This window comes from Hyaena hyaena, unplaced genomic scaffold (genome assembly GCF_003009895.1).
Source record: "Hyaena hyaena isolate Hyena2069 unplaced genomic scaffold, ASM300989v1 scaffold_39, whole genome shotgun sequence".
Lineage (NCBI taxonomy): Eukaryota > Metazoa > Chordata > Mammalia > Carnivora > Hyaenidae > Hyaena > Hyaena hyaena.
Window position 1 is genome coordinate 5,082,871 of NW_024080671.1, and position 7,727 is coordinate 5,090,597.

General features: G+C 54.2%; 1 long non-coding RNA gene across 1 annotated transcript; it reads right to left on the reverse strand.

The window, feature by feature from the left end:
• Positions 1-838: 838 nt before the first annotated feature.
• On the reverse strand, positions 839-7,338 carry LOC120230237. The gene is made up of 3 exons (XR_005527951.1): positions 7,265-7,338; positions 7,038-7,171; positions 839-1,105 (listed from the first exon to the last, which is right to left on the reverse strand). It is a non-coding gene; the product is annotated as an uncharacterized LOC120230237 (long non-coding RNA).
• Positions 7,339-7,727: the final 389 nt, after the last annotated feature.

Here is a 7,727-nt window from a genome sequence, read left to right on the forward strand (position 1 = left end):
GACGCTTAACCGACTAAGCCACTCAGGCGCCCTCCGGAGACACTCTTAAGCGACAACACCCCCCACCCCCCTCAGCACCCCCTTTCAGGTTGGTAACCATTCTGTATCGCTGTCCCCATCCCCACCTGTTGGATTTTCCTGTATCTCTAAGAGTTTTCTTCTCTCTTGAACACTCCCCTTCACCCTCCATCTGTGCATACGCCCTGCTCCCTCCCCGCCACAGCCCGCCCCTCAGTCTACAGAACAAGTATTTCAATATCCGAGGCAGGCCCGGCTCCCAGACAGGTGGCCTCGGAACTCCAGGTTCACAGGTATGTCACTGACGTATCTGCTCCAAAGACAAGTATCCGGCAAATAGAGAAGACATTTGAAGTCATGACTCTACCCTTCATTAGTATCTCATTTCCACTTTGGAAGCAGCGACAAGGCAGGGTCTGGGCGCCCAGATAGCGAGCCATTGTTCTCCACGCCTCTGGCAATTTCCATCAAGCTGGTTTCAAGTGGGTGTGCATTTTGTCTTGGCTATTGCCAAGGCACCACAGGGCTCTTGGGCGTACCCAATAGGTGTGCAGGAGCGCTTCCCCGCATGCGGGGGCCTGCAACCTCCCCATCAGTTTCCCCAGGCTCACTTCACCGTGGTATTAAAGGACCACAAAGAATTTCTAAGTCAGTCTATTCCTTTGTTGTTATTATTAGTTGTAATGTACTGAAAGGGACAAACAATGCGGCTGTTCTTTGCCACTCTACAAGCAGAGATTTCTTTTTTAGAATTTTCCTTTTTGTCATTGTGTTGAAAGAACTCAAGAAAGACTAATTACTCTCTTTTCTCTTTAAAAAAAAAGAGAGAGAGAGAGAGAGCGCTGGATATGAGGGTGAGCCTGGGTGACCCGCTTCGGGTTGGTGGCTTTGTGTCTCTCAGCTTGGAGGTGATTGCATCATCTTTTGGGTCCTTGCGTTTGTCTTTGGAAAATTGTGAGCATCACCCCCAGCATTCATGCCCACGGTGGCAACAAAGTCTCTAGTCAATAGCATTAGATGCCCATCCAGATGATGGCGCTGCTGAGGAATGTCACGGTGGTGCTGGGGTCCTGTCTTGCTTCCTGTGCTGTGGAAACAAACATCCTTCTGCCATTTCCCTCCTCCCCATCCCCCATCGCTTGGGTCCACAAATTGTTCCGGTGAGCCCAGGAATAGCACATTCCATTCCCAATGCCACTCAGAGGCTTATATGAACCACTCATTTTGTTTCTGCTTGAGGCCCTCTGCCCCAGCCCTGAGGAGCCATGGGGAGCAGCCTAGAAAACCAGCTTCCGTATGCAGATGGCCTTGAGCCAACCCAGTTCCCAGCCCAACCTCTCCTCTGTCCCTGTCCTTCCCAAGAGGCACCCGGCCAAGTGGGGGGTTCACTCAGACACTCTCCAGCTCGTCTCCCCATCACATGATACACTCATAAGTACCCGGGGCCGTCTGCTTGCAAGTACCTAATCCTAGCCCAAGGCCCCATGGAAAAATGATGAATCCTTAAAAGGTCAAGCATGGAAAAGAAAGTTCTTAGATGGAAGGGCAGAGAATGTAGAGCGGTGACAATGCTAGGGATTTTAAATAATTGGATCTGATTAGAGCCCCGGAAGTATTAGTGAAGAATATAGTCCCACCCACCCCTCCTGGTCCCTCTGGCCAGGCCTGGAGCCAGAGCCCTGGGGGTCGGGAGACCTAGCATGCCAGCTCCAGCTTTTCTGTGAGCAAGCTGTGCAAATTTGGGCCAGTACATCCCTCTCTGAGCCTTGCAAAAGGAGGGGGTTGCACCAGATTACCTTCAGGGTCCCTTCCAGCCGTGTGATTTTATAAAGGAAAAAAAAAAAAGCCTTTACTTTGAAGAGCTCTGAGACATGACAGAAGGACATGTCCAAGGGAGACAGTTAAATTCCAAAGGAGACAGTAAGAATTTTTGAGGACTAGGGAAAAGTATCAATCGTAGGTAAGGAATAGCAGGTGACATCCTAAAGAGATGGGCAAGGACATGACCTGAGGCTCAGCACGGAACGTGGGCCGGGGCCAGAGACTCTCCCCTGCAACTTTGAACTAAGATCAGATATTTCCTACAAAACAGGCCACGGAGTGACATCTGGGGACCAGGGGACCTGGTCACCGCTTTTGCTAATGATGGGAACACAAAGATAGTTTCCCAGCCAGTGTTTCACTGCTCTGGGAGCAGAAGGGCTATAACCCACCCACCTCTGAGCAGCAAAAATGCTGAAGGGAGCCGGTAGCGGAACAAGAGAAGGAACGACCGATCGTTTGAAAAGAAACAGTAGATTAAAAACCACAAGCTACATCATCGGGGCCCAGATGGGCAAGTCAAGCCCACAAATATCGACGCCGGGACAGGCTGAGAAATCCATGCAGGAAGGCCAGGAAATCAGGAAGCGCACAGCCCCACCCCGGGTCTGCTCAAAGCCACAGGCTCACGACCATCTCTGCTAACGTGGCTCTTTCTAACGGGTGCGGCCTTCAAGGCCTCCTTTCTGGGACCCTCAGAGGCCTGTTAACACCATTTGCCAGCCAGAGGGTTCACAAAAATGTCTTAAGTGTTAAAACCCACACTTTCATGGTTTTCCTGCCCTGACAGCTTCAGAAACTTGGCCAGCTGGCTCAGCACCTCCTTCCTCTTCCATTCAGGCTCCCAAGAAAGGGGTCACCTGGCAGGCAATCAAGGAGCTACTTTTCAGGTTAAGGAGAGACCACCGGCCTCCCTGCCTCCCTGCAGCTGTCTAACCGATAGGGGGGTAGCAACCTGGCAGGTCAAAGTCCCAGCTAAAAGCTACGAGGTAGCACGTAGGCTTTCTGGGTCCAACCTCATTCCATCTTGGCAATTGAAAACTAGGCGGGGTCTCAGAGATCAATGCAATTCATGTCTTTTATGGTAAGAGGTATTCCGAAATCATGTTGCAGGGAAAGGAGGGAGCGGGAAACGGGATCTGCACAGGCTAAAATGCACAGAAGCTGAGCCGGTCCAACATACCCAGTAAGAGAGCCAGGTGGCTGGTCCTGGGTATTCATCTGCTAGGCAAAGAGCAGCACCTGGAAAAGTCAAGGAGTAAAGAGGAAGAGGTAGGTGGAGCCTGGTAGAGTGGGCGTGGCCACAGAGGGAGAGTCAATCTCAGAAGGGTACGGGTCCTTCCCTCCTCAAGCCACTTCCCAGCAAGATGCTTCCAGCTGAGTATGTGGCCCCAGAAAAAACTTGGATCCCCCTTTTCAAAGAGTCCTCCCTTGACGTGAGGCAGGTTGCCCACACCCATGAGTCCACAAGGAAAATGTGGGGCAGTGGGTGAAAGATAACAGATTTAGGGAAAGTTATAATTTGGGTATAAACACACACAGTGGGCAAACCAATGCTCTCTCAACTACCTCCAGGCTGTGGAGGTGATGTAGTCCTGAAGATGAGAGTCATGAAAATTTATTTATTAGCTATGATTAGGCTCAGCTGCATGTAATACAAAACCCAAACTAACGGTGGCTTAACCAAGATGGCAGCTTCTTTCTCCCCTTACTTCAAAGCGATGCAGAGATAAGGGGTCTGAGGATGGTAAGGAAACTCCATCGTTACTGGAACTCAGATGCCCTGTTTTTCTACTTCCCCCAGCCCCGTGGAGCCCCTTTCATTTCAAGGCTCCCTTTTGGTCCAACATGGCTACTGGAGCTCCAGCCATTACCTTCTAGGCAGGAGGGAGGGAGACGGTGGGAGGGGCATCAAAGGGAGGCAAGACCTTCCAGCTAAGCCAGCTTCCCTTGAGCTGCCTGCCCAGAAGTCCCAATAAACATAGCCACTCACATCCCATGAACAGAATCTGGTCCTGTGGCCATCCCTAGGTGCTTAGGATGCCAGGAAATAGGGGTGTCTGCTGGTTTCATGACGTCCCCCAATATAACAGGGGTTCTCTTACTATGGAAGGAAGGGTTACACCTATTGGACAGAATGACCAGTTTGGCTTCTCCTTAGGTCCTTTCTTCTCTGTGTTCAGGCTGTGCAGTTGTGACCTTGGTTTTCTACCTCTGTGAAAAGACCATCAGCCCATGCTCCTCACCTACTTCAGCGAGGAGGCATGATAATAAATTAATTAGAAAGGAAGGCAAGAAGGAAGGAAGTAGGGAAGGAAGTAGGGAAGGAAGTCAGAAAGGAAGGAAGGAAGTAGGGAAGGAAGTAGGGAAGGAAGGAAGGAAGGAAGGAAGGAAGGAAGGAAGGAAGGAAGGAAGGAAGGGAAAAGTCTCTAACTCACAGGAAGGAAAATAGGCTGGTTGGGGGCCAGGCACACACAGGAGTGCCGCTGGGCCAGACTGTCCCGCTCTGATGTCAGCTCTCCAGGGGACCCAGCTAATTATGGGTTCCTGCTGCAGAGCCTTTTGAAACATAAGACTTCTTTTGAGATGTGACTAATTACCCCCTACCTGACTTTAAGACCAGATTTTTACATCTGAAGCTTTTTCCAAATGAGCCTCAGCGCACTGCTGCCTGCCCCCGTGGACTAACATGGATGGATGGATGGATGGTGGAGGAGTGAGGCAGTCGGGAAAGGGAGAATCCACCCGGCTCTGATGCCCAGTGGGCCCAGCCTCCTCCTCTCCAAACCCCTGGCCTGAATTGCTAAGGAGTAGAACGGAGCTCCACCCTCTTCCTTCCCCACCCAGCGCTGGGGGAGTGTTGGTGAGGGCTGGAGGGATGCGGCTGGGAGCACAGGGGGCTGCGGGCCAGGAGGGTGGGAGGGAAATGTCACTGTCACCGAAGTGGGAAGGGGAGAGGGAGGGAGGAGGGAAGAGGAGCAAGATGGGGAGGAAGGGGGGAGGGGGGAGGAGGAGAGAGAGGGAGGAAGGTGGAGGAAGGGTAAGATGGGCGGGAGAATGATGGGGAGGAGGGAGAGGAAGAAAGGGAGGAGGCGGCGGCGGAGGAGGAAGAAGATGGAGAGGAAGGGGAAGAGGGAAGGGAAGAGGAGGAAGAACAGGAAGCAGCAGAGGAAGGGACCACAGGAGGCTCGAGTTTAGAAAGGCAAACCCCAGGTTCCCAGAGCCGCTCCATGCACAGGGTTTCATCCCCCTAAGAAGATGCCAGAAGAAGAAAGAAGGCAGGATGGTAGAAGGAGAGTGAGAATAATGAGGGTCACTGAAGACACTAACCTGTCTGGCTGTGTCTGCAAAGTCTGGCAGGATGGAAGACCCTTGACTGAGGCTAAAGAGTGCGTTGCTGCACCTGAGTGCCCCAGGCAGCGCCGTTCCTGAGCCTACGTGTCCGCAGAGCCTCCCTGTGGCCACAGTGAAATCGGGGGCAAATCCGGTGGCAGTTAGGCCTCGTGAAACACTGCTCAGCTAGAATTGCTTCCTGGAAGAGGGTGTATTTGAAGGGGATTTGTAGAGTGAACAGGAGTTCACTGGCTAGACAAGGAGGGAACGGCATTCCTATTACAGGCAACACTGTGTGTACAGCCCAGAGGTGACAAGTGGCCAGGGACGTTCGGGGAAGTGTAGCTGGTTGGGCCCGGCCAGGCTCGGGTTTGTAGGGGGAGAGTGGCCGGGAATGAAGCTGAACCAACGGCCAGGTACGTGGGCTTCAGTGGAAGGTAACCAGGAGCCACTGACAGGTGTCAGCAAGGGAGCACATTTTAGAGCGAGCCGTCCGGCTGCAGAGAGGGAAGCGGACTCAGGAGATGAAGCTTCGTGGCAGGAAGATCAGCCGAGGCACCACGGCGATGCCCTGAGCCCTGAGTGGCTGCGCTCTGCTGGGGCGCAAGGCAGAAGTTCCCCGCAGAGGGGGGCTGATGGGACTCGGTGACTGGCAGGTGTGGAGGAGTCGACAGTGACTCGTACGTTTCTGGCTTGGGTGACAGGGCCGATGGCGACCCCATTAACCCAGTAGGAAATAAGAAGGAAGCAGTCTGACAGAGGAGCAGTGAGTTTGCTTTCTGACATTTCAATTTTGAAGTGGCAGGAGCCTGCAGTTGGGGGCAGCCAGGGGGCCGTGGGATGTGCCAGGTGGGAGCTGCAGGTGCCGTGGTCCTCTGTGGGTATGTGTCCCTGGGACCTTCTCTCCGGTCACTTAAACCGTGGGCCTATGGTCTCTTCTCAGGCTCCAGTAATCCACCTGCATCTAGAACACCAGAGGTGAGCCCCTTGAGGAGGGCAGACTCTTCACTGGAAGGGAGCCCTTCTCCAGCAAGATGGTTCTAGAAGGCACAGACCCATGAATGAAGGGAGAGAGGGAAGAGACAGAGATGGGATGTGGGGAGGCAGTCAGAGGTGAGCACCTACAGGGATGGAGAGAGGGGCCAGGGAAGGAAGGGGGCAGAAAGGTGTCAAGTCCCGGGCTCACCAACAGGCTGGGCCGATGGAGGAACGATCCAAACTCTGGACTGAGCCCTTCAGAAGCAGCCCTGCCTTTCTTCCGGTTCCCTGGGGAGCACGTGAGGTCCTGCAGCTTCCTCGTGTCTGTTGGCTGATACCCAGTCCCGGCCGTGGGCTCCTTGGATCCCCTGGGTGGCTGGGCCGCAAGCCCCCTCCCCACCCTCCAGCAGGGCCACCTTCACATCCTGAGACAGAGACCTGCTGGTGGGTAACCCTGGCCGGGCAGGTTCCTCCTGCCTCAGGGCTGGAGAGTGGAAATTGGATTAGCCTCATTGGACTCGATCCCTGACTGTGCTGGGAAATTGCAAGGCTATTTATTCCCCTCTCCTCGAACTCCGGGTGCAGAGTGATAAGTGCACTTTGACGGGCACCACCAAAGTCAAGAGGCCTCCTTTTGACCCTGGTCGCAAGGCTTGGGGACCAGACAGTGCTTTGGAGACGACCAGTGGCTGCGTGTGAGTCTGGGATCAGCAGCACAAAGCAGGCAATGCCATCCGGATGAGACTGGAAGGGAGGGCGGGTCACATGGACACTTCCTGAGTAATGGGGGGTGGGGTGGGGGGTTGATCCCTGGTGGAGAAAGGGGAGACGGAAACGAAGGCCGTCTGATGAGAAGCGAAAGAGAGAAAGACCGCTTCCCCGCTTACCAGCATCTTCCTTGCCATTGCCCACGGACCAATTATTCCATCAAGTCAGATATTAGAGACTCCAACTTCATTAGGGCTTCGAGGCGCACGAAAGGTGAATCATGGAAAGCTTTCTCTTCTGCAGGAGACTTTCTCTGGGAAGGAAAAAAAAACACACTTTCATTTTCCTTTGAGGTTAATAGAAGGCTAATTTGAAAGCACTCGGTTAATGAGAAAGCTAAAAATACCTCTTGTAGAATCACATGCCTCGGTCCGGCCTCGGCAGCCCCAGACGCTCTGGAGCACGAAGCCGACGTCGGGAGGGCAAAGCAGCAGTTCCGAGCTTGGAGGACCCGCACCCACCCCGCACCTGCGTCCCCGGACGGACGGGGCAGGGCAGGTCTGGGCGGGGGTTGCCAGGCTGGCTGGTGCAGGGGAGGGAGCGGGCGGGGAGGAAGAGACAGTCATGCTCCGCATGTGCCATGATGACATCTCACGGCTGCTGCGGGGGTTTCCCGGGGGTAGGGGGTGGGGAGTGGGGATGGATTCACCAGCCCCGCAGGGCCCTGCCCTGCCCAAGGGGGGCTCACCTTATGGGAGGACAGGGTGGTCCCCCAGCTGAAGGACCTGGACAGCCCTGGGAGGTGATCACAGCAGCCCACCAAGGGACTGAAGCCAGAAAAGCAAGAAAGGTGTGGCCTGGAGCAGATG